Source organism: Rana temporaria, chromosome 8 (genome assembly GCF_905171775.1).
Source record: "Rana temporaria chromosome 8, aRanTem1.1, whole genome shotgun sequence".
In the NCBI taxonomy this organism is placed as follows: Eukaryota; Metazoa; Chordata; class Amphibia; order Anura; family Ranidae; genus Rana; species Rana temporaria.
In genome coordinates, this window is record NC_053496.1 from 161,506,431 (window position 1) to 161,532,298 (window position 25,868).

The 25,868-nt window shown below is 42.6% G+C and overlaps 2 long non-coding RNA genes across 2 annotated transcripts; both read right to left on the minus strand.

The window, feature by feature from the left end:
* Positions 1–6,411: 6,411 nt before the first annotated feature.
* Positions 6,412–25,630, minus strand: LOC120909320. Its single transcript, XR_005741246.1, has 3 exons — positions 25,323–25,630; positions 11,201–11,335; positions 6,412–6,534 (listed from the first exon to the last, which is right to left on the minus strand). It is a non-coding gene; the product is annotated as an uncharacterized LOC120909320 (long non-coding RNA).
* Positions 20,864–21,273, minus strand: LOC120909316. The gene is made up of 2 exons (XR_005741242.1): positions 21,162–21,273; positions 20,864–21,062 (listed from the first exon to the last, which is right to left on the minus strand). It is a non-coding gene; the product is annotated as an uncharacterized LOC120909316 (long non-coding RNA).
* Positions 25,631–25,868: the final 238 nt, after the last annotated feature.

A 25,868-nucleotide genomic window follows, 5' to 3' on the forward strand; every position in this document is an offset into this window, starting at 1 on the left:
GTAGGACGGAAAAGCCCGAATTTCAGGCGCTTCTCGTTTTGAGGATCGGGCGCAAAGATACACGCCGTGTAAATTTAGAAAAATCGAGTTAAGTCGGCGTATCTCTTTTGTGGATCTGGCCCATACACTCAATCAAGCTCACCAAGTGGAAGGATTACATTCATACCACCATCAAGGTGGATGGACTGATGATCTGGCTCTCACTCACTTTGATATAGTGATTTGGGGGGAGATCTATTCTAATTATTCCTAATGCATGAGGCTTATTGCCAGTATATGATTGATCCAACTTGTTTTCCAGTATTATGTGAACCGTTTTTGTAAAATATCTACCAACATAGCAAGATTTGTGTCTTGGGATATGTATGTTTTGATACATACAAGATCACTCAGAGGTTTTATCACCGATTGATATTTATTTATTTTTCACGCATTTACATAGCATTGTGTTTTATGATTGACTTTTATATATTTAGCTTTTCTAGTAAAATAAGGGGAAAATCGTGGGTGCGCGATATACGCCGATACCCGCGCTCAGTTTGAACGCCTCCGCCGACATATACGGAGCGCAGTACATTCGGCCAGGCTCGGCTTCGCTCGTGGTCACGCTCTGTGACGTTTATGCGTGAGAAGCCGAGCGTGGCCGAGCGTACTGCGCTCTGTATATGTCGGCGAAGGCGTTCAAACTGAGTGCGGGAAGTAGGGATTCGACTCGGAGACAGCACGGGAGAAGCCGGGAGGACACCACCGAGGCCGCAGACGGACGCCGGACCGGACAAGGCCGCCGATGGACGCCGGGCAAGACACCAAAACTGTAAGTAATAAAATGTTTTTTTAATAGGAATTTCGGGTCTACATTAGGGGTGCGTGCTATACGCTGGAGCGCGCAATACCCCGATAAATACGGAAATACACAGCAATCTATCTATAGAATATCTATACAAGGGAAGAAAATATTAGGTTAAAATAAAAGAATACAAAGTTTATTCTTTAAAACATTAATCTACAAACAGTAGGACATATAACTAAATATGTTTGTCTTATGTCTTTTAAGTACAAGGCAGACATTTACAGACAGTTACCATTCCCACAAATGTTCCATTCTGGTGGCTGTTCTATCATAGAGTGAGTGCTCCCCTCCCATCTAGTCTGTGTCTATCATTACAGGCTGATGCCTCATTGGTTGGCAAGGTGTGGCTCTGATTGGTGGGCCTCCCTATTCCTGGTTAAAGATTGGCTGCATCTCCAATCCCCATACTTTGCAAATCCTTGTCACTATGCTGAACGGTAAATATAACTTGATTTTTTTCAGGGACATTAAGTATTCACAATGGGCTGGCCACCCTCATTGCATATCTCAACAAGGGATCCTTTGAAGTGAATATTTGTAGAAAAAAAAGGTTTGGGTCCCATTTTTTAGATACACAAGCCTAGGCACCGACTCATCTGTATAACAGGGCCTTCTAGGATGCTATGTTATAACTAGGGATGAGCTTCGTGTTCGAGTAGAACGTATGTTCGATCGTTCGTTGAATTACGAACAAAACGGGTCGTTCGCGCCAAATTCGAGTGACACGCTACGGCTCATAATTCACTGCGGCATTGCACGCTGATGATTGGCCAAGCATGCACTATGACCCGCATGCTTGGCCAATCACAGCACGCAAAAAACAGAGAGCCATAATTGGCCAAAGCCAGGGAGGCTTTGGCCAATTATGGCTCAGGGGGTTTAGTACACGCCCCACACTTTAAAAGGCCGCCTGCAGGGCGGCATTGTGTAGTGTGTTGCGGCAGTTAACAGAGAACAGAGAGAGAGTGTCATTTTTTGCAGGTAGACAGAGCAGGCAGGCAGGCTAGTCAGTTAATGTTACAGTGTGTAGAGGATATATATGCATCCCAGGTGTTGTACATATATTTATACACTGTATAGCTTAGCTAGATCAGTTCTTCCTAATTTACTGGCAGGCAGGTGATTGTGCTATTTAAAGACGTTATCACAGGCATACTATAGACACCCAGCAGGTACAATATGCAGGAGCAGTGATTTTAACGATGCCTAAATAAAAAATAAAAAAATTATGATAAATTCCTTTAAATATTGTACCTGCTGGGTGTCTATAGTTTTCCTGTGAAAACGTCTTTGAGAAACCGGGTCTTGCCCCAGGGAACATGTATCAATGGAAAAAAAGTTTTAAAAACGGTAATTTTTTTTTCCTGAAAAAAGAAAATTTTTTCAACTTTTTTTCCCATTGATACATGTTCCCTGGGGCAAGACCCGGGTTCTCAAAGATGTTTTACGACAATAACTTGCATATTAGGCTTTAAAATGAGCACTTTTGAATTTGAACGTTCGAGTCCCATAGACGTCAATGGGGTTCTAAATGTTCGCGCGAACGTTCGGTCCGTTCAAAGGTTCTGGTGCGAACCGAACGGGGGGGTATTCGGCTCATCCCTAGTTATAACCCCACATAGATACAAGTCTAAATAAAATATATTCATAATTACAATTATTTTACAACTATTAATGGAGATTTCACGTAAACTCATAAGACAACAATGGCTATGTACTTTCTGGACAGACCTCATATGCATCATACATAGAAATTGCTGGGAATCAAGACAATGTTATTAATATGGGGAACTTCAATTTTCCAGACATTCATTGGACAGATGCTTCTGTCTGATGACTCAACTTGTCAGTTTCTGAACATACTGCAGGATAATTGTATTGGACAAAATGGTAGAAACCCTAACTAGGAAAAAAGTTCTGCTAGATCTGGTGATTTCCAGTGGCATAGAGATCATGTCTGATGTGCACATTAGAGAAATATACAGTACATGCAAGATTCATGGTTTTAAAGCAGCACAATCTAAAGCTGCAAAAGAGCTGCAATTTTGACACTCTCTGCACATACCGTATTTGCTGGTGTATAAGATGACCCCCTATTTTTCCAGGAAAAATGTTGGTTTTGGGATATACTCGCCGTATAAGACTACTCCCTTCCTACCAGTCTGTCTGGAAGCTGAGGGGTAGCCAGAACAACCGATGACAGAAACAGGCATTTTTCAAATCTCACTGTGCCATTCCATTACATTACATGCCTCACTGTTCCATTCCATTACATGCCCCCACTGTGCCATTCCATTACATGCCCCACTGTGCCGTGCCATTCCATGCCTCCACTGTGCCATTCCATGCCTCCATTGTGCCATTCCATGCCTCCACTGTCCATCACATGCCTCTACTGTGCCAGCCAAGACGATCTCCCTACCTTATTTTTTTTCTGCGGACATCCATGTTTCAGGCTGCGGGCATCCATGATTCAAAAGCCGCGCCTCCTCCTCAGACTGTTCCGTGATAGGCGGAACACTAATTTTCCCAGCGGGGCCTCTGTTCAGTGTTCCGCCTATCACGGACGTCCTCTTGTCTGAGGATGAGAAGGCATCTGTGATAGGCGGAACACTGAACAGAGGCCCTGCTGGGAAAATGAGTGTTCTGCCTATCACGGAACAGTCTGAGGAGGAGGCACGGCTTTTAAATCATGGATGCCCACAGCCTGAAACATGGATGTCCGCAGCCTGACTGAGACAGAGACGGCGTATAAGACGACCCCCGACTTTGTATGCATTTTTATGCATCCAAAAGGTCGTCTTATACGCCGGAAAATACGGTACATAAATTTACATAATAACTTTTCTAGAGGGTCAAACAGCAGACAAGAGAGTAAAACAAAATGCATAAAGGAAAAAGCATTGTTACTTTATTCTTTATACAATTGTATGTAAGCAAAAAGCTGGGCAGTTCCACCCGGGATCTTTAGGGACTTTGTGTGATTTTGACTGTTGGCTGATTCTTGACATGTCCTTGGATGAAGTAAGGAATTGGATATTGTGTCAGAGGTGGTGAGGGGTTGACCGAGGCTGAAACTGGAAATATGGCTCCATTGTGTAACAGGAACACCTATAATGAAGATAAAACCAAGTTATTGAACTTTGCACTTTGAACTTCTGTATGATTCTCATTTCATTCATCATATGAGGCTCCTGGGTAAGTGGTTCATATAGTGAACTTGGTGTTGAGTTATTCACTTTAAGGTCATCACAGAGGACAAGGGGGCATTCTTTACATCTGGAGGAAAAGAGATATAATCTCTAAATGTCAAATAGATTTCCTCAAGAGCAGGTTCTCTCCAGCACAGTAGATTGCTTTAGCCACTCAACTACCGGCTGCCATCAATTGACGGCGGCACAGTAGCTCAATTGTTCTGACAGGACATCATATGACGTCCTCGTCTTTTAAAGCCGCTAGGGGGTGCGCCCGCACCCGCCGTGTTATTGGGAACACGATGTGCGTGCCCGGCGGCTGCGATGGCCCAGTAACTTAGCAGGACCGTGGATCTCTGTGTGTAAACACACAGATCCACGTCCTGTCAGGGAGAGAAGACCGATGCTGTGTCCCTTGTACATAGGGACACAGATCGGTCACCTCCCCAGTCAGTCCCCTCCCCCTACAGTTAGAATCACCCACTAGGCTACACATTTAACCCCTTATTCGCCCCCTAGTGTTAACCCCTTCCCTGCCAGTCACATTTATACAGTAATCAGTGCATATTTATAGCACTGCTCACTGTATAAATGTGAATGGTCCCAAAAATGTGTCAAAAGTGTCCGCTATAATGTCACAGTTCCAATAAAAAATCGCAGATTGCCGCCATTCCTAGTAAAAAAAAATAATAAAAAAAATCATAATTATGTCCCCTATTTTGGAGGCGCTATAACTTTTGCGCAAACCAGTCACTATACGCTTATTGCTATTTTTTTTTTTTAACCAAAAATAGATAAAAGAATACGTATCGGCCTAAACTGAGAAAAAATTTTTTTTTAAAAAAAATGGGATATTTATTATAGCAAAAAGTTAAAAATATTGTGTTTATTTTCAAAATTAAAGTTTTTTTTTTGTTTATAGCACAAAAAATAAGCCGCACAGGTGATCAAATACCACCAAAAGAAAGCTCTATTTGGGGGGAAAAAATGACGTAAATTTTGTTTGGGAGCCACGTCGCACGACTGCGTAATTGTCAGTTAAAGCGACGCAGTGCCGGAAGCTGAGTGAGGAAGCAAGTGGTTAAAAGGCTTGGATTCTTTCCTAAATGTATATAATATAACTGGGTACTAACATTTTATAGGTACAATCCAATTGCCTGTTGGGGGATCAGGAACGATTTTTCTCCCCTGCTGGAGCAAGTTGGATCATGCTTTGCTGTTTTATTTTTGCTGTCCTCTGGATCAACTGTGAGTATGGGATTGTGTATACTGCATAGGATTGTCATTTTTTCCCTTTTATTGTTTGAACTAGATGAACTTGTGTCTTTTTCCTACCAGATTAACTATGTAGAAGCAAAGTACACTATCTATGGCAGCCATCTAGACTATTGGCTAGATTCAGTAAGAGTTAGGCCGGCGTATCGGTAGATACGCCGACCTAACTCGGAATCTGCGCTGTCCTAAGTTTAAGTGTATTCTCAAACAGAGATACACTTAAACCTATCTAAGATACGACAGCTTGCGCCGTCGTATCTTAGGGTGCAATATTTAGGCTGGCCGCTAGGTGGTGCTTCCATTGCGTTCGGCGTAGAATTAGTAAATCACTAGATACGCCGATTCACGAACGTACGTCCGCCCATCGCAGTAAAGATACGCCGTTTACGTAAGGCATTTTCAGGCATAACGTTTTTCCATCAAATAGCTGGACTAGTAATGTTAAGTATGGCCGTCGTTCCCGCGTCAAAATTTGAAAATTTTACGTTGTTTGCTTAAGTCGTCCGTAAATAGGGCTGGACGTAATTTACGTCCACGTCGAAACCAATACGTCCTTGCGGCGTACTTTGCCGCAATGCACACTGGTATATGTACATGGACGGCGCATGCGCCGTTCGTAAAAAACGTCAATCACGTCAGGTCACCCCACATTAACACAAAACACGCCCCCTCAGTCTAATTTGAATTAGGCGTGCTTACGCCGGCCGCATTTACGCTACGCCACCGTAACTTAGCAGGCAAGTACTTTGTGAATACAGTACTTGCCTAGCTAATTTACGGCGGCGTAGTGTAAATACGATACGCTACGCCGACGCAAAGATGCGGCGGGCTACTTGAATCCACCTATATATCTTGGTCTACCTTCATTAAAATAAACTTTAGCTGTTTTTTTGTTTTTTTTAGTTTTGGCACTTTGTGCTTTACTCCTGTTTGACTAACAATGTTTTTCTTCTGTAGAAATGGAGGTTCATTAAAGATTGAGTGTAAGGGGTGCTAAAAATAGCTAACAGCATGCATGGGATATAGCTCATTCTTTTGTTTTAACAACCCCCTTGTTCCCTGATGAAGGCAGCACGACTTTTGACTCTCTCTTACCTGTTGAACACTTGGATCATGGCCTAGGGAGAGGCATCCAAAAACACCAATAAATATGGACACACAGAGGATTAGCAGGTTGTTGACCAGAATCAGAGCATGCACAACAATGCCACCAGTCTGCCAAATAAATGGACTTGGATTAAAGAAAATCAATAAACAAGGGAATACATGACCTTAATTTCACAGTGTACATTTTGATGGCTTCAGTATCATGACTTGGTAAATAGTTTCATTACCTGTTTTTTCTAATCAATCCTCTGCAGGATCTTAAAGTACCTACTCTGTACAACTGTGTGATGTATGGTAACCCTGGTGTCTGTCTACATCAGGCTTTCTCCACCATTTTAACACAGAAGACCAATTTGAAATAATGTCCCGGTCTCAGGGGGTCAGGGGAGAATGACCCCTCCCACATTAGTGGTCACTGAGAGAAGGACTTCCTTATATTGGTGGTCAATACAGGCCCCTTTACACCCCTTTGCACTGATGAACATACAGAAGAATACTCTTTAGTGGTCAATGAGAACAATACCCCCTACAAATAGATTAAATACAGAAACTCATCCACCCTGATCAATCAGGTTTTATACCGGGAAGAACCACTAGTACAAATATAAGACGGGTATACCTGAACCTTCAGGTTCCAATGGACAAGGGAGGAGAGAGGGAGGTCTTGTCTTTGGACGCCACCAAGGCCTTTGACAGTCTTAATTGGCAATATTAGCTATGGAAGCGGCCCAATTTGGACCAGGGTTTATCAACTGGGTAAAAATGCTCTATAGGACACCAGAGGCTAGAGTAAAGGTGAATAATGAACAGTCTGGCAAATTTCGATTGGGGAGGGGGACGAGACAGGGGTTCCCCTTGTCACCCCTTCTCTTTGCCATCGCAATCGAACATTTGGCCATTGCTCTTAGGTCCTCCACCCAGATAAAGGGCTTTAGAAAAGGCAAGCTGGAAGTAAAAGTTGCATTATATGCAGACGATCTCCTGCTGTTCCTTGGCGATATGCAGGTCTCCCCCCGGGAAGCTATGGGTATTGTCAATAAGTTTGGTCGAATTTCTGGACTTAAGATAAACTGGAAACAAGTCTGTCCTTTTGCCAGTAGACCCCTTGGAAGGTCCTTTACCTAGAGAGGCTGCCCAGGTACAAATGGTGAACCAATTTAAATATCTGGGTATAAACATCTCTAGAGACCGTAACAGTACATAGAAGATAATTTAACCCAACTGCTGGTTAAGTTTAGGGGGGAAACAAAAGTATGGAAATGCCTACCAATATCTGTGGCTGGTTGCTGTAATTTAATTAAAATGATTTGGATGCTGCAACTTCTGTACATATTACACAATTCCCCAATCTGGGTGTATAAAAAGTGGTTTCAAAAGATAGATACTGTCTTCAGGGAAATTATTTGGAAGGGTGGTCTGGCAAGAATATGTTTAAGAATCTTGCAATTACAGAAGCAGGAAGGAGGAGTAGCGCTCCCACACCCCTTCAGATACTTTTTAGCGTTACAACTTCAGCATATGGCGGGCTGTAATTTGGAAGGGGGAGAGGTAGGGAGGAAAATTCTTCTGCAGAATACCCCACACGGTTTGGTAGTAGTGGAAGCCCTGGAGGCGGGAACTTTTCCCCTAATGCCCCGTACACACGATCGGACCAAACCGATGAGACTGGCCCATCGGACCGTTTTCATCGGTTCACCTCTGAAGTGGCCGTACGGCCTGATATGTGTACACACCATCAGTCCAAAATCCGAGCGGGTCAGAACGCGGTGAAGTCAAACACACAACGTGCTGAATAAAACGAAGTTCAATGCTTCCAAGCATGCGTCGACTTGATTCTGAGCATGCGCGGGTTTTGAACCAATGCTTTTCTGTACTAACCATCGGTGTGGTCCGATGGGGCAGTGGTCCATCGGTTCGGTTTTGAAGCATGTTTAGAAATTTTGGACCGAAGGAAACCAGACCGGTAGCCTATGCACACGGTCGGTTTGGTCCTATGAAAATGAACTTCGGTTCATTCTCATCGGACCAAACCGACCGCGTGTACGGGGCCTGAGGCTGGGTTCACACTTGTCCGACAAACGGTCCTACATTGGGAGCCTCATGTAGCATGACGTGTGAAAATAAATGTTTCCCTATGAGAGCTGTCTTAACTGGTCCTACACAAGTCGGTCGGACTTTGAAAATGCTCCCTGCACTACTTTTGGTCCTACATTGATCCTACTTCAGACCCATTGAATATCATTGAAGTCGGACCAAAGTAGTATCCTGTTCATGAAAGTAGGATGGATGTAGGACCAATGTAAGATAAATGTAGGACCAATGTAGCAGAGCAAAGTAGGATGAAAGTAGTGTAGTAGTGTGAACCCAGCCTAAAAGGCTGGGTTCACACTACTACACTACTTTCATCCTACTTTGCTCTGTGTTCAATGTTTCCCTATGAGAGCGTCTTGTAGCGTCCTACACAAGTCGGTCGGACTTTGAAAATGCTCCCTGTACTACTTTTGGTCCTACATTGATCCTACTTCAGGCCCATTGAATATCATTGAAGTTGGACCAAAGTAGTATCCTGTTCATGAAAGTAGGATGGATGTAGGACCAATGTAGGATCAATGTAGGACCAATGTAGCAGAGCAAAGTAGGATGAAAGTAGTGTAGTAGTGTGAACCCAGCCTAAGGCTCTCCCAGAGGATGTCAAATCTGTTTTTATTATATAGAATCTATTACACTCCACGTAAACTTTTCCAGTTTGGCCGGAGACCTGATGCAAGTTGTCCCAGATGCAGACTTGATCCACATGTTTTGGAGATGCTGAAGTTGTTTCGCTACTGGAGGGAGGTAATAGGAATCATCGACCGTGTATTTGGAACCCGGTCGAGTTGGAGGTAAAGCATTGTCTGCTGGGACTTGAAGAAGGGGTGGGTAACCCAGGAAACACCCAAGGAGAAATTGATATACAAGACGCAAGGGGGACTAAAGAAATAAGATAACATCTGGAAACCCTGGTGGGAAGCAAGAGGGATTAACATTTAAATAACAAATAGCGTACTTTAGAACTTAAGTGATGTAGGTGACCCTACAGGGAAAAGAGAAAGGGAAAAAAATTTGGACCGGGATAGAGGAGAGTGGAAAGGAAGGATGAATGGGTGAACTGGATGGTGGTGAGTGGGTTAATGATTGGGTTAGGATGTAAGGTCCAAAAAGAACTACTAGACAGGACTACATGTATGTATGTATGTATGTATGTATGTATGTATGTATATACCCCCACAGAGGAAACCCCCATGGCTCTAATTGTGGATTTTTTTCAATGTTTTTTATCAATTTGATAGGCAGTGAGAGAACGGGAGGGGGGGTCGTGATGTTGGGGGTATGTTTGGCTTATTACTTGTTGGTGAATGTTGTAAAAATAAAAAAATGCTGCAATAAAGAAATAAAGTAAAAAATAAAAAAATAAATAAAAGATCATTGGTGTCAGTGGTAACTTATTTGAGAGGCAGAAATAACATATTGCTCAAGGATCCCTTAGCAACTTCTAGAGGACCTAAGATTACACAGAACCATAGTTGAGAAAGGCTGATCTATGGTGGTGCAAAAGCCTAATGCCGCATACACACCATCACTTTATGTGATGAAAAAAAACAACATTTTCTGTGAAGTAAAAAACGACCTTTTTGAATCTTCAATTTTCTAAGACGAAGTTGCCTACACACCATCGTTTTTCTCACAATGTTCTAGCAAAGCGAGGTTACGTTCCACCATGTTTTTCCATTGAAGCTCGCTTCATAACTAGCTTCTGGGCATGCGCGGGTGTAAAAACGTCTTTTTAAACGACGTTTTTTGCTACACACGGTCAATTTCTGTGAAGTAAAAAACGACGTTTTGAAAAACTACACATAAAATTGAAGCATGCTTCAATTTTTTTTGGTCGTTTTTTACAAGACATAAAACAACGTTTTCCCCCACACACGGTCAATTAAAGTGACGTTTTTAAAAACGTCGTTTTTTTTCATCACATAAAGTGATGGTGTGTACGGGGCATTACATTCTCAACCCCTTCTAGGCTTGCATCCCCTTCCACAAGTCATGCAGCCCCTCTGGGCTTTGCACCATTCCCTGAAGCGTTTTTTTTTTTTTTTGTGTATAAATAGATTTTAAGAAGCTTTTACACTCATGTGTGCCTAATTTACCAACAACAACAATTAACAGTATTACCTTATAGCAACTGAATAGAATATCCATGCTGCTGTTTCATTTTCTGTTACAGGTCTCCTTCCCACCCCCAACATTTGGCTAGGCCAGTGATGGCTAACCTTGGCACTCCAGATGTTTCGGAACTACATTTCCCATGATGCTCAGGCACTCTGCAGTGTAGTGGAGCATCATGGGAAATTTAGTTCCAAAACATCTTGGGTGCCAAGGTTCACCATCACTGGGCTAGCCAGTAAAAAGAGGATCAGAACCCTGATGAGTTCATCTCTCTTTCACCCTCTCTCCTATCAGCATGTTCCTTGCACTGCAACACAACTGACTGACTTTTTGTGCTGCTCCTCTCCCCTCATAATGCATTTGTTTGGAACCCAAGGAGGGTCCCAAAAGCTTGTACCATAATAACCAAAGTTAGACAATAAAGAGTATCCCGTGAAACCTTCTGTAAAACACACAAGTATCTTTACTTTTAAGAAAACTGTGGGTCTGCTACAGCTATCTTCCTAATTTCTAATTTTTGCTTCTCGAAGACAGAAACATATTAAATGATTACAAAAGATATGCTTACATTATTTGTGCAGTAGTATGAGCTTTGGTCTCTACACCTCAGAGATGACAACGCTACTAGATCCAGGCAGGCAAAAATAATGCCAACACCACTCATGACAGCACTTACAACGTTCATAGCAAGAGAACCTCTCACCTACAAAGAGAAAAAAAGTAAATTAAGATGTTAGGCTTTCTACTGTTTGGTGATTGGCCATTTGAAGATTATTCAATAACGTTTAATTTTAAAAAAATTAACAACCACAATTCCAAAAAAAGTTAGAATGCTGAGTAAAATCTACATAAAAACAGAATGCAATGATTTGCATATCTCATAAACCTTTTCACAATAGAGAATAGAAAACATATCAAATTTTTAAACTGAGAAAACAGGGCATTTTAAAGCGGTAGTAAACTCCTTTTTTACCCTTGTACCTACGGGTAAGCTTATAATAATGCTTACCTATAGATACAGTGAATATATCCTAAACTTGCAGTGTTTGGAGCTATTCACACTGGATGCAGTTAGTGATGTCACTGACGCATGAGCTCTGAAGGTCTGTGAAGGTATGTGCTCGGAACCTGGAAGGAAGACCGGGCGAAGCTGGAAGCCCTGCCAGCAGGGCTTCGTTCTAAGGTAAGTGTCATGGATATGCAGTAATGTTTGTCTGTCGGCTTACCTTCTCCATGTGTTCACCTAAGGCCTCCGCGGACCGTTTTCATCGGACATGTCCACTCGGAGATTTCGGTCTGATGGTTGTACACACCATCAAACCGAAATCCGTGCGGACAGGATACGCGGTGACGTGGCCTCGCCGTCGCCGCGACGACGTGCGCGACCCTGGAAGGTCAATGCTTCCACGCATGCGTCGAATCACTTTGACACATGCGAGGGCTTTCGGCCGAGCGGACATGTCCGGTAAGTCGTACAGACGACCGAACATGTCCGACGGACAGGCTTCCAGCGGACATGTTTCTTAGCATGCTAAGAAACATTTGTCCGCTGGAAACCTGTCCGATCCGCCAGAAAATTGTCCGGTCCACAGGCCAGTTTCAGCAGACATGTTCGGTCGTGTGTACGTGGCCTTAGAGGCCAGTCACTCTCACCTGGCTGCTTTTATTATCTCTCCTCCCTGTATGGCTCCACCCCAGGCCATATCAGGAACTCTATATTAACCAGTGCACTGCAGGTCTGCCTTGCTGATCAACATTGTTTGTTAAGCATTGTGTGTTTGGGTTCCTGCTTGCTGTGTGCTACGTTTATCTCTGTGTACCGATCTTGGCTTATCCCCGACTATTCCTGTTTGCTTGTGACCCTGACCTTTGGCCTGTCCTTTTTTTATCCTTGTCTGCTTGTCGCCCTGACCTTGGCTTAACCCCTCACTATCTCTTGTATCCTGAGTGGGTGCTTCCCCTCTCTCCTCTATGCCCTATGGGGCGTGAGCTAGGGGACTCTGGGGGCTACGACCTGGATTCAGTTGCAGCTAAGGCCATCCTCACCACTAGCTCTGGTGAATACCCGCTGGATCTTAGACTCTGCACCCTGGGGAATCTTAGGCTCTAGCTCCCTGTGGGATCCCTGTTAGTGCTACAGTGAACCTGCCTTCCTTAGCCACCCAGTGTTCCGTCTGCAGCAGTCATCCGTATGGTCCACTACCTTAGCAGTGCACTCCTGCCCCAACGATGTACATCTGTCACCTGACATCCGGTAACCTGACAGTAAGTATTTCATAATGTGCTAGTATGTACATTTCTTTTAAAATAACCAGGCACAACCAGAAATGTATTTATACTAGCAAAGGCGTATGTCTGTTGGTGCATGTGAGAGAGAGGATAGATACTAGTGGAGAAAATATGTATACAGTGCCTTAAAAAGTATTCATATCCCTTGACATGTTTTACATTTTGTCATGCTACAAACAAAAATGTAAATGTGTTTTTGGGGGATTTTATATCATAGACCAACCCAAAGTGGCACATAATTGCGAAGTGGAAGAAAAATGATAAATGGTTTTCACAACTTTTTACAAATAAATATCTGAAAAGCGTGCATTTGTATTCAGCCCCCCTGAGTCAATACTTTGTAGAACCCCCTTACACTGCAATTACAGCTGCAAGTCTTTTTGGGTATATGTCTACCAGCTTTGCACATCTAGAGAGTGAAAATGTTGCCCATTCTTGTTTGCAAAATAGCTCAAGCTCTGTCAGATTGGATGGAGAGTGTCTGAACAGCAATTTTCAAGTCTTGTCACAGATTCCCATTTGGATTTAGGTCTGGACCTTGACTGGGCCATTCTAACACATGAATGTGCTTTGATCTAAGCCATTCTATTGAATCTCTAGCTGTATGTTTAGGGTTGTTGTCCTGCTGGAAGGTGAACCTCCACACCAGTCTCAAGTCTTTTGCAGACTCTAAGGCCGCGTACACGCGGTCGGTCAAAACTGATGAAAACGGATTGAAGGACCGTTTCATCGGTCCAAACCGATTGTGTGTGGGCCCCATCGGTCAGTTATCCTTCGGTCAAAAAAGAGAGAACTTGCTTTAAAATTTAACCGATAGACTGATAACCGATAGGTCAAAACCGATGGTTAGTATGCAAAAGCATCGGTTAAAAACCTGCGCATGCTCAGAATCAAGTCGACGCATGCTTGGAAGCATTGAACTTCGTTTTTCTCTGCACGTCATTGTGTTTTACGTCACCGCGTTCTGACACGATTGTTTTTTTAACTGATGGTGTGTAGGCACATCAGACCATCAGTCAGCTTCATCGGTTAACCGCATTGGATGGACCGACCGTGTGTATGCGGCCTAACAGGTTTTCTTCTAAGATTGCCCTGTATTTGGCTCCATCCATCTTCCAATCAACTCTGACCAGCATCCCCACAACATGATGCTGCCCCCACCATTCACGGTGGAGATGGTGTGTTAATGGTGATGTGCAGTGTTTTCCATCAAACATGGCACTTTGCTTTTAGGCCAAAAAGTTAAATTTTAATCTAATTTTACCAGAGCACCTTATTCCACATGTTTGCAGTTTGCGAGGAGCCATGTCGGGGACACAGCGAACACAACAAATGTGTCTTCTTATGGCTTTCTTTAAACAATTGATTTTTTTCTTGTCACTCTTCCATAAAAACCAGATTTGTGGAGTGAACGACTAATAGTTGTCCCGAGGACAGATTCTTCCACCTGAGCTGTGGATCTCTGCAACTTCTCCAGAGTTACCATGGGCCTCTTGGCTGCTTCTCTGAGTAATTATCTCCTTGCCTGGCCTGTCAGATTTGGTCAACGGCCATGTCTTGGTAGGTTTGGAGTTGTTTGGTATAAGGAGAGGGCGTGGGGTGGGGGAATCCGCGCTAGGTGAAATGAATGTATTAAACAATTAAGGGTGAGTCCTGAGAGGGACGTCCTGCAGCTGTACACTAATGCTTAGATATAGAAACAAAAAAAACACGTAGAGGAGAACAGTGCAGTGCTGGACAGAATATAGGATCAAATGTGTGAAATAAATGTGGAATATAACAATTTAAGCAATAGACCATAAATAAATGAATAAAGTGGTAGACCAGCAGAATCTTAAATCGCAATTGTCCTCTGAAAGAGTGGACAGTTGCGGTGAGTGAAGTGATAACTAAACCTTTAAGTTGAGTGATGTGATAACTAAATCAAAAGAATAACAGAAAAAATGGTACCGCAGTGACAGTGAACCAGTAAACCTCTCACAGTAGTCCACCAACTTAATATATACTGTGCCACATGAGAGCAAAATTGGAAAAGTATATAAAAAATATATTAATAATAATGCGCAGTAAACTAATGCAGTGCAAATCCACAGAGTGTATATATAAAAAAATATATATAAAGAAAAAAATAATATATTAAAAATAGGGTCCACAGGGGGGAGTAGGGGCTACAAGCCCACTCCAAAGAAGGTGGTAGGAAAGTGAAGATCCAATAAAAGTCCACAGGTGGAGATAGGAAAAGGCAATCCACAGAAGATCCCACACCAGGAGAATTGGAGGCTTACCGGAAAGCCTGCGACCCGACCTTCTCAGGAGGGGTCTAAACAGGCGTGTTGGGAGACAGTTGTCCCTTGGAATGGTAGGAATGGATCGATAACCCTCACGGATCAGATGTCAGGATCCACAGCTCCTCGTGTAGATCGGTGATGACAGCGCTCACAGAGGTGTGTGTTGGCGGTGATCAACAGGCATCATGTATGGAGGAAAGAGGAAACATTCCCATAGTGTAGACTTCTTGATGTATGTTTATTTAAAAGGTCAATAACAATTCCCATACAAAGGGAGCGAAACACAGGGTCCTTGCAAGGATAAAAACTCAGAATAATCAAATAGACCGCCTTGGGCCATTAGCGCATGCGCAGTGCGTGTGTTGCAGCCCGACGATCGTTTTGTCGTAATGACGTCATCAGGGACACGCACACATCACCGCGCATGCGTCATTTATACAGCCCAAAGCGTGAGTAGGATAGGCTCATTGGACAAGGCGGAGATGAAACGGAGTGCACAATAGGCTGGACTTGTCATTGTATTACAAAGAAAAAAGCACCATGCCATCTTGTGGATGAAAGAGTGTATTACCGCTCAGAATAATATTAGTTAAAATATAAGTAAAAATAAGACATAAAAGACACACTGACGTTAATTATGACAGTGTGTATGGGCAATGATCTGAATATATCAGTTATTTGAAGAATTATTGGTACTAAATCCAGAGTAATTCCCCAAATGAATGTAAAAAGTGTATATATATATATATATATATATATATATATATATATATATATATATATATATATATATATATATATAAAAAATACACTTAAAAAATTCCACATATGCCATAGGGATTTTTTTTTTTTTTACATAGGCAGCAGTATCTAGTTGATTGGTACTCTACATCTATAGAGTACACAAGGATCACAGAATTATGTACATGGATCACAAAAATGTACTTAGCAGAGTGAAACTATTCTACAGACTAATGTAAAGAAATGGAAGTAAAAAAAGCATGGGGGTTCAGTGAGGTGTTGATTGGACGGGGTTCAGGTGGGGCTCTTAACTGTTATTGATGAAACAATTAATGTCCCATTCGACATTAAGTCCCCCAGGGACATGGCAACCGAGCTTATAAATCCAATTGGTTTCAGCCCTAGAAATGGATCTTGTGCCATTGCTGCCTCTCCAATGTGGGGCATATTTCTCTAGGGCTATGAAAACAGTCCCCTCTGGGTTTTTATTGTGATTTAATTAGTAATGTTTGGACACATTATGTTTGTCAAATCCGATTTAAGATGTTGGTGATGTGTTCCCCCCACCTAACCTGTAATTTACGTGTGGTGCGCCCAACGTATTCCAAACCACATGAACACCTTATAAGGTACACTGCACATTTAGTGCTACAGGTAATAAAGGTTTTAATGGGATATGTTTTGCCTGTGCCTGTGGAGGTGAAATCCGTGTAGCGTCTATTCTGAAGAACATTCAGTTTACAGGCTCTACATTTTTTGCAAGAATAGAAACCTTTGAAGTCTCCAAAGAACGCCAGTTGGCGTGGGACATCTAGCACATTGGGTGCTAGCGAGTGTCTGAGATTTGGAGCTCCTCTGAATAGAACTGTAGGGTTAGTTGTAAGGAGTGGGCCCAGGATCCTGTTGTTTTTGATAACTGCCCAGTGTTTCTTTATGATTCTCTTAATAGCCCAATGTTGGCTAGAAAAAGTAGTTATAAAGGCCAAACCAAAGTTCTCTTTTTACATTAATGTCCGGTGGTTTATCAGCCAGCAGGGTGCACCGGTCTATCTGGCTTACTTCTCTAATAGTGTGGTCAAGTTTTACCCCATCGTAGCCTTTAGCTAATAATCTAGTTTTAAGAAGTGCTGCCTCCTTCAAATACTTGTCTAGATCCATGCAGTTCCGTCTGAGATGTAAAAACTGGCCCTTTGGGACCGCTCTCAACCAGGATGGATGGTGGCATGAATCAAGCAGTATATACCCATTTCTATCAGTGGGCTTAAAGTACGTTGAAGTAACAATTTTGCCTTCGACTATAGAAATGTTTAAGTCCAAAAAATGTATCATACTGGAACTTTTTTTGTGGGTTAAAACAATACCCCTGTCATTTAAGTTAAGGGTCGAGATGAAAGAGTTTGGAGTTGTGCCATACTCTTTCCATGTTCAGATGATGGATTGAACAGTGCTTTATGAGATGTTCAAAGCATGGGATATTTTTTTATAACTTAACCCTTTAAACTTTTCTACACCTTTATCCATGATCTGTGAAAGATTTTTGAGTTTAGCCCTTAAATATTAGAGTCTTGAGCTAGGCATAAGGGAAAGTACCATCATCCTTTCTAAAAAAAATAGGAGGGGAAGGAGGGAGGGGACAGTTGCTGAAGCTGTCTTCCTACACATCAAAAGGAAAAAAAGTGCGCTTATCAAGTGAAATATATACAGCTGCAAACTCAAATGTTTATACAAACAAAATGAACATAAAGAAAGATGGAGTTGCGCTAACAAAATGTAATGATTGTGTTTATCCCATCAAAAAAAGGGACAAGAATAAATGTAAAAAAGTCCAGTGATGAAGAGAAAAAATTCAATAATGAAAACAAAAAACAAAAAAAGTCTTTTGATAGAGATGTGATAGCTGAAATCATAAATTCATAAAAGTCATTTCTGTGAATGATCAAAAGCACAAACAGCTATCCAGAAATGGAGAAGATCTGGAAGGAAGATGAACAATGGACCTGGATCCCAACTCCCTGGTATTACTGACCCTTACCAGATAAAATGATCCTCATGGATCAGGCCAAGCGAGCAGCCACACACCTGGACTGCACAGGGGATTGGAATCCTTAAAAGATCTTCTCAATGGTTCTCCAGCAGAATATCCAAGAAAAAACAAATAGGCAAAAATAGTGTGATACTGTATAGAGCACTTGCATGTAATATCCCCCAGTGACTGGCAAACGGACAGTGTGACATATAAGACCACCACCACAGTACACACTGCTCCTTACCAGAGCCCTGTGAATGACTATCGCAAACAGCAAATGAAGTATGTGCAGCAGGTGGGGGTCTTGTCAGAGCGATCCTCAAACAGGCAGTCAGGCGATAAATGAGCATGTAGGAGAGAACTCACAATAGTGTAACATCGTTTAAACGTTTTAATGAGTAAAAAAGTAATGCACTTACAGCATAAAAGAAAACAACAGCATAAAAGTTCCGGCCGGTAGTAGAACGAATTCCTCACTCGCGGTGACGTCAGCACGCCTCCTCCCAACGTTTCGTCCAATCAGACTTGTTCACGGGGTATGTGTTCAAACCCATGTGATCCGATTCCATCTGATTTCACAGTTTGCCTTGCATGCATTCTGTGAACCAATTTGGGGTTGTCATTAACTTTTTATATCGACACCCACAGTGGTTAGCAGAGTGAACTGCCTGCGAGCCGGTTGTGATGCAGGAATCCGCATTACACCAGTGTAAATTGAGCCTAAAACTGGATGAGGAACAGGCAAACTCTGCTACTAAGCTGAGGTTGTGTAAGGCGGTTTCATGTCACAGGTCATACACCGTGGCAAGACTGAGCACAGCAACAAGACACAAGGTAGTTATTCTGCATAAGCAAGGTCTCTCCCAGACAAAGATTTCAAAACAGACTGGTGTTTCAAGATGTGCTGTTCAAGCTCTTTAAAGAAGCTAAAAGAAACAACATTGAGGACCATAGACACAGTGGGCGGCCAAGGACATAAAGTGGAGTTCCACACAAAAGTGGAACTTCCGCTCATTTGTCTACTCCCCCCTCCGGTGCCACATTTGGCACCTTTCGGGGGGGGGGGGGTAGATACCTGTCTTTGACCCCACTTTCGGGCAAATTACGCCAGCAGCTCGGCTCCCTCTTCCTTCGTCCTCCTTCCCCCGCCACAGGGCCAGTAGGAACTGAGCCTCGCGCATGCACAGTAGGGTTCCCAGTGTGAAGACGTAAGGCTACACTGCTGGGTTCCCTTACCTGCAATGGCGGTGGCAGCACCCGACAGCTGATGAAAACGTCAACTGCGGTGCCGACATCGCTGGACTCTAGGACAGGTAAGTGTTCTATTATTAAAATTAGCAGCTGCAGTACGTGTAGTTTCTGGCTTTTAATTTTTGCAGGGATGGGCGGACACATTATGCTCACTTCCTTTTGACATTGGAAGATGTCTAGCAGTGCCATTAGCACAGAGCTGATGGGTATTTTTTGGTCCCAGTCGTTTCCATCTAATGTCCAGATATGTCTTGCCAGAAGTGGGTTTCATGAAGGAATTCCGGCCAAAAAGCTATAGATCCAATATGGAAACAAGGCTAAGTGACTTAACTATGTGCAAAACCATAGGATCTAGGGTGCAGAAAAATGAGTGGCAGGTACTCTGGACTGATGAGTCAAAATTTGAAATATTTGGCTGTACCAGAAGGCAACTTGCTGAAGGGCTGGAGAACAGTACAGTAATCAGTGTCTTCAGGCGACACTGAAGCATGGTGGTGGTTCCTAGCAAGTTTGGCACTTCTTCCTGTAAATGGAGTTGGAGAATTGGTAAGGATAAATGTTGTCCTCAATGTTGAGAAAAACAGGCAGATACTTATCCATCATGCCACACCATCAGGGAGGCATATGATTGGCTGCATGTTTGACCCCAAATTTATTCTGCAGGAGGACAACAACCATCTTCAACATAAAAAAGAACAAGGCGTCCTGGAAATTATATTTTGGCCCCCACAGAGCCCTGATCTCAATATCATGGAGTCTGTCAGGGATTACATGAAGAGGTAGAAGGTTTTGAGGCAGCCTAAATCTACAGAAGATTTGTGGTTAGTTCTCCAAGGTTTTTAGAACAACCTACCTAATGAGTTCCCTCAAAAACAAGGTGCAAGTGTACCTAGAAGAATTAATGGTGTTTCAGAGGCAAAGGGTGGTCACACTAAATATTATTTTGATTTGAATTTCTCTTCTAGTTATTTAATGGTTTATATTTATCAATTAACAAAATGGAAGGGAAAGTGGTACTATGAAAGAATTTGGCTCATGTATGGAGGCATGAGGTTGCCAACATCTCTGTATCAATTGAAAAAGATGAATACCTCTAAGTGAGGTGAGATTTTTCGGGCAACCAAAAAAATATTGTGACAACTAGGTCATAAAAATATATAAATTTTAATACATTAGTTTACAGCATAAACATTTCATAGTAACAACATTATTTAAAAAAAAGATGAAAGATTTCAGGATAGAGAAAATTGTTACTGCTAGAGGATCACCACACACCCCAGGACTAGGCTAAGGGTATAGGTGATCATTTATCCGACGCGTTTCAGATGTCTCAATAATACATCTTTCTTCAGGGAATAGAAAGCAGCAAGAGTTTTTCCTAAAACAAAAGAAGGGTATATAATAACATACATATAGTAGAACATGAGCATTAAAACATGCACTCTATGAGGCAGAGTCTGAAGTGGAAAAAAAAAAAAGAAGAAAAAAAAAAAAAAAAAAAAAAAAAAAAAAAAAAAAATAACATACATATAAAATATATACCTGTGACCAAAGATTTGTTTTTTGACATTTGCAGCATGTAGAAAAGAGGGGGGAGAGATGGAAAGCTCAATATGTAAAAGGAAAGTGGAACTCACCCCTTTCCAGACACAGAGCGCCTAGATCATCCCCATGGAGCTTGTGTATGAGCCGCAATCAGGGCAACCAAACCAGATGGTGTGCTTAATGTCCATAACGATCCCCCAATCCAGAGGACTCCATAACCATGGGGGGGTGGAGTAACATAAGTCTCCACAAAGGAGTCAGCAGTCATAGAACAATAGAAGGTGTAATGGCTGGGGAGAGATTTAGGTAGATATGTACAGGGAGGGTATTAGATTCTTCACTAAGAAGTGAGACCAAAAATAGAAACAATCTCCCTAAAGTGTACTTACCACTCCCAGTGCATCAGCTCAAATAAAGGTGAACAACCATTCCAGTCATAGAAACCAAACTTGACCAGAAGCCAAAATAACCTCCAGCTCCAACAGGGGAAGGGAGGAAAATGAATGCTGACAGGAAACCCCCCTGACTTCCCTTTGTACTTACTTTGAGGATGATGAACCTCAGGTGTGGATGATCCATTCACTCCGGCGATGTAGCAGCTGTTCCTTGAATGGGATAATTGGTTGTGGGTGGAGCAGTGGATAGACATTGGGGCTCAACTAGAGTGACTCCCATCCTCCAAATCCCCCATGTTTGGCGTGCAAACAGCGCGCCCACTACTGACGTCAACGTCAGGTGGCCGAGCTCTAATCAATCAGGGCACGACACCGTGGACATGCCGCTGGTGACGCGCATGCTGCGCGTCACACAGCACATGACCCACGGCGTCTAGTGTGATTACAGAATCCCGAAAGGTCATGTGACAGCAGCGCACCCAATCAGGTGCACGGGATGTCAGATGACTGGACATGAACGCAATACACACAATGGAGCCACCCACTGTGCGCGTCACAGCGACGCGAATGAAGTGCGCTCAACAACCGGACAGGGAAAAATAAAGAAGTGTCCGCACAGAAGGGGCGGAAATTACTACCCACTCCAGAGAGCCGAGTAGTCCATAGGTTTAAACAACAGCAATAAAATTGCAGTTTCGGGACATCATTGAACCAGGGAACCCGGGGAAATAAGGGAGTCAGAGGATAAATGCAGGGCAAATAAAGTGGGACCATTGGAGGAACGCTTCATGAAGCGAGGGCAAACTCCTGAGGATAGGGCAAAGATATTCACTATGCCTAGATATTTCAGAACTGACAGATAAGGAGGTCTGACAGTTGAAAGGGAGATAAAGTCACCACTGCCGGGTAGGAGAGAGCCTCTAGGGCATAAAATGCCCCTGGGACGGGCACAAAGGTGCTACTCTCCCCCGGCAGTGGATGGAGGAGCCCTCTTGTGATTGGTTGAGATGGGACCATCACGGACATCAACAACATCCAGAAAGGGCCGGTGAAGAAGCGGTACTTGACACATATGGCTCCTAGTTGGAGAGCCACAGGGTGCACTGTCAACAAATCATCAATAGTTGATCACAGGTTTACAATCAAAAATTTCATGTATAAATCCAAAAAAAAAAAGAACTTTTTAGCTCATACATTTACAAAATCAAAATCATACAATAATTTATAAGTATAAATCCTACTTATTACAAATCTCAACCTGAGACCCCAGTATCCCAAAGGGTACAGTTAGGGTTTGAATAGGGAGGGGGGGAAAAAAAAAAAAAAAGGGGGAGAAAGAGGCAGGAGGGGGGAGGGGGGGGAGGGGGGAGAAAAAATTGGGGAAAAAGCACAGTTTTAACAGTTGGTCGGTTCAGGAAAAGGGGGAAGGGGAAGGGGCAGGAGGATGATCTCCCAGTGGCATGTGGGGGCTAGTCCGTTTTCCCCGAACTGAACCCCTCTAAGAAGGGCCTAAAGCTCTCCATCTCGTTGAGTCCTGGAAAGATTGTAGCTTTAAGGCATCTGATCCAGCGCATCTCGCGCTGGAGAAGTACCTTGTTCCAGTCCCCCCCACGTAGAGGGATATGTATTCTGTCAAGAACGGAAAAGTTGACTTTGGGCATATGGTACCCATGTGCTTTGGCCACGTGTCTCCCAAGGGGTAAATACAAATTGCCAATTCTCATGGAATGCATGTGTTTTTCCACTCTTTTATAAAGAGGTTGTTTGGTCTTACCAACGTAGAAGGAGCCACACTGGCACTGCATGAGGTAGACTACTCCCCGTGTGGTACAGTTGGCAAAATGTTTTAGCGAGAGAGTCTCCCCATTGGGCAATGCCAGTGTGGTCCTCCTACCAATGACCTCACATTGCGCGCAGTGTCCACATGGGAAAGTCCCATGGGTCTTGCAGGGGTCTTTGGCAGAGTTGCCTTTGTATTCACTCCGGACCAAAATAGTCCCCAGTGAATCCGCACGTTTAAACGTAAGCTGAGGTCTATCCAAGAGTAAATTTTGGAGGATGGGGTCCTCAGTGAGTATAGGCCAAAATTTTGTTATTATTCTTCTAATTCTTGCATGCTCATTTGAGAACCCCAAAATGATCCTTGAGTTGTTTTCTTCAGATCTGACATTTTGTGATTTGGTTTTAAAAATCAACTTGCGTCTGTCTAAGGCTTTAACTCTGTTAAACGCTTTCCGGAGACAGGTTTTGGTGTATCCCCTGGCGGATAGCCGGAGGGAGAGTGCATTGCATTGTTCGTGGAAGTCATCTTCCATCGAACAGTTTCTCCTGATTCTAAGAAACTGGCTATAGGGTATAGACCTCTTGAGGGGTTCGGGGTGAAAGCTACCCGCATGTAATATGGTATTCCCAGCGGTCTCTTTCCTAAAAACAGTAAATATGTCTGTATATGCAGGTTATACTCTCTGTGGAACCTAAGAGGTTAATCCTGTGCATTGTGTAAAAAGGGTGTTTGATACCGTCTTCTGTGATTCTTTTTACTGTCCCCAATCCATCTTCTGATAGAACAGTCTTATGCCGCGTACACACGATAATTTTTCAGCATGGAAAAAACGTTGTTTTTCAAAAACGTCATTTAAAATGATCGTGTGTGGGCTTCACATCATTTTTCAGGTTCTGAAAAACGAAAAAAAAAAAATTCGAACATGCTGCATTTTTTAACGTCGTTTTAAACAATCTCGTTTTTCGGGTTGTAAAAAAATGATTGTGTGTGGGCTAAAACCACGTTTTAAACCCACGCATGCTCAGAAGCAGGTTATGAGACGGGAGCACTCGTTCTGGTAAAACTACCGTTCATAATGGAGTAAGCACATTCATTACGCTGTAACAGACAGAAAAGCGCAAATCGTTTTTTACTAACACGGAATCAGCTAAAGCGGCCCAAAGGTGAATAGAACTTCCCCTTTTATAGTGCCGTCGTACGTGTTGTACGTCACCATGCTTTGCTAGATCATTTTTTAAAAATGATGGTGTGTGGGCAACGTCGTTTTAATGATGAAGATGGGAAAACTTCGTTTTTTGGAGAAAGGCTGAAAAACAACGTTTTTTTTTTCATGCTGAAAAATGATCGTGTGTGCATTAGAGGCACTCTGCACATGCTCAGTTTGGTGTGTATTGCTAGAGAGTTTTTATTTGTTTGTTTATTTATTTATTTATTGGAGGATACTGCATGTGATCAGGACAGGGCCAATCAGTACTGTTCAGACAGAGAGTCAGGGGTCCTGCAGCCTCATAGGACAGTCAGAGAATAATGAAAACTCCTCCTACCAGCTTTAACCAGTGCTCAGCCGGACACACATAGATATCACAAGACTGCCATATACCGCTGATGAAAAAAGGTATATAGCCATTTATATTTACTAAAATAATTGCATTTCCATGTTCTGTGTACACTGGAAGACCAGACATAGTGAATGCAGGGCCCTGAGCTTATTAACACTTTAACACTTCTGTTTCTGAAAGCATTCTTAATTTACAGCATTTTTTTCACACCTGCCTAAAACTTTTGCACAGTAGCATGTGTTTATATAAATATAAATGCCATATCTGGGTTAAAAGGCAAGGGGGTTGACACTGTCCAGTGGAACATATACAGATAAAAAAATAAAAAATTCAACCTGAAGCAGTAATTTTTTAAATGATTAAGGTAAAGTATTAGGCCTGGATTCACGTACAAGTTACACCGGCGTATCTTCAGACATAAAATTTACAAAACACAAGCCCACATCTTCCACATTTGAATTAGGCAGGCTTACGCCGGCCTATTTACGCTACGCCGCCGCAACTTTGGTTTGAGAATACGGCACTTGCCTGTAAAAGTTGCGGAGGCATAACGTAAATAGGATATGTTACGCCCGCACAAAGATACGCGATTCTACGTGAATCCGGGCCTTAATGTCCAATTCCATAGAGAGCGGCTCACATTCTCCTGCTATGCGAATTGAATGCAGGGAAAGCCGCATCCAATTCGCATAGGTGTGAACCCAGCCTTACAAAAAAAAAAAAGGAAAGATCATCACTAGGCCCTTGGAAAATTAGTTTGATAAAATAATAAAATAAACTGGAATTAAGTTTTTTTGTTGAAAATGTACATACCTGACAAATGGATGGCTTAGAGTAAGCTGCAAGGGTTATACTTCCTGTAATGATATACTACAAAATAATTACATACATGTAATAATAATAACAAAAATTATAACATTGAAACATTAAACCAGTTGACTAAAACTGAAGTGGTACTTACAGCTACTGCTGCCCAAAAGGGGTTTCCACTTATCAGGGAAAGTCTGAAAATAGAGAAGCAGATCATGCCAATTCCCAACATCAAATTATATGTGGCTGCACAAATCAGCACCACCTAAAAAAAAAAGGCAATTCTTGTTTTTAGGTCATTCAGTATACATCAGGCTCCAGTTTACTTTTGTTATATTTCCTAGCTATATTTGCGGTATATACTGTATTTACAGTCCAGTCCATGGAAGTGCTGCTGCTGAACCCAGACCAAAATCAGAGATTAGTAGGCAAGTGTTCCTATATTAATAGTTTACTTATGTTGCCCATATATTTCTGTCACCATTTTTTAGATTTTGTGTGTATATCTCTGTATATCAGTTCCCTTGTGATGAACATGCACTCACTATA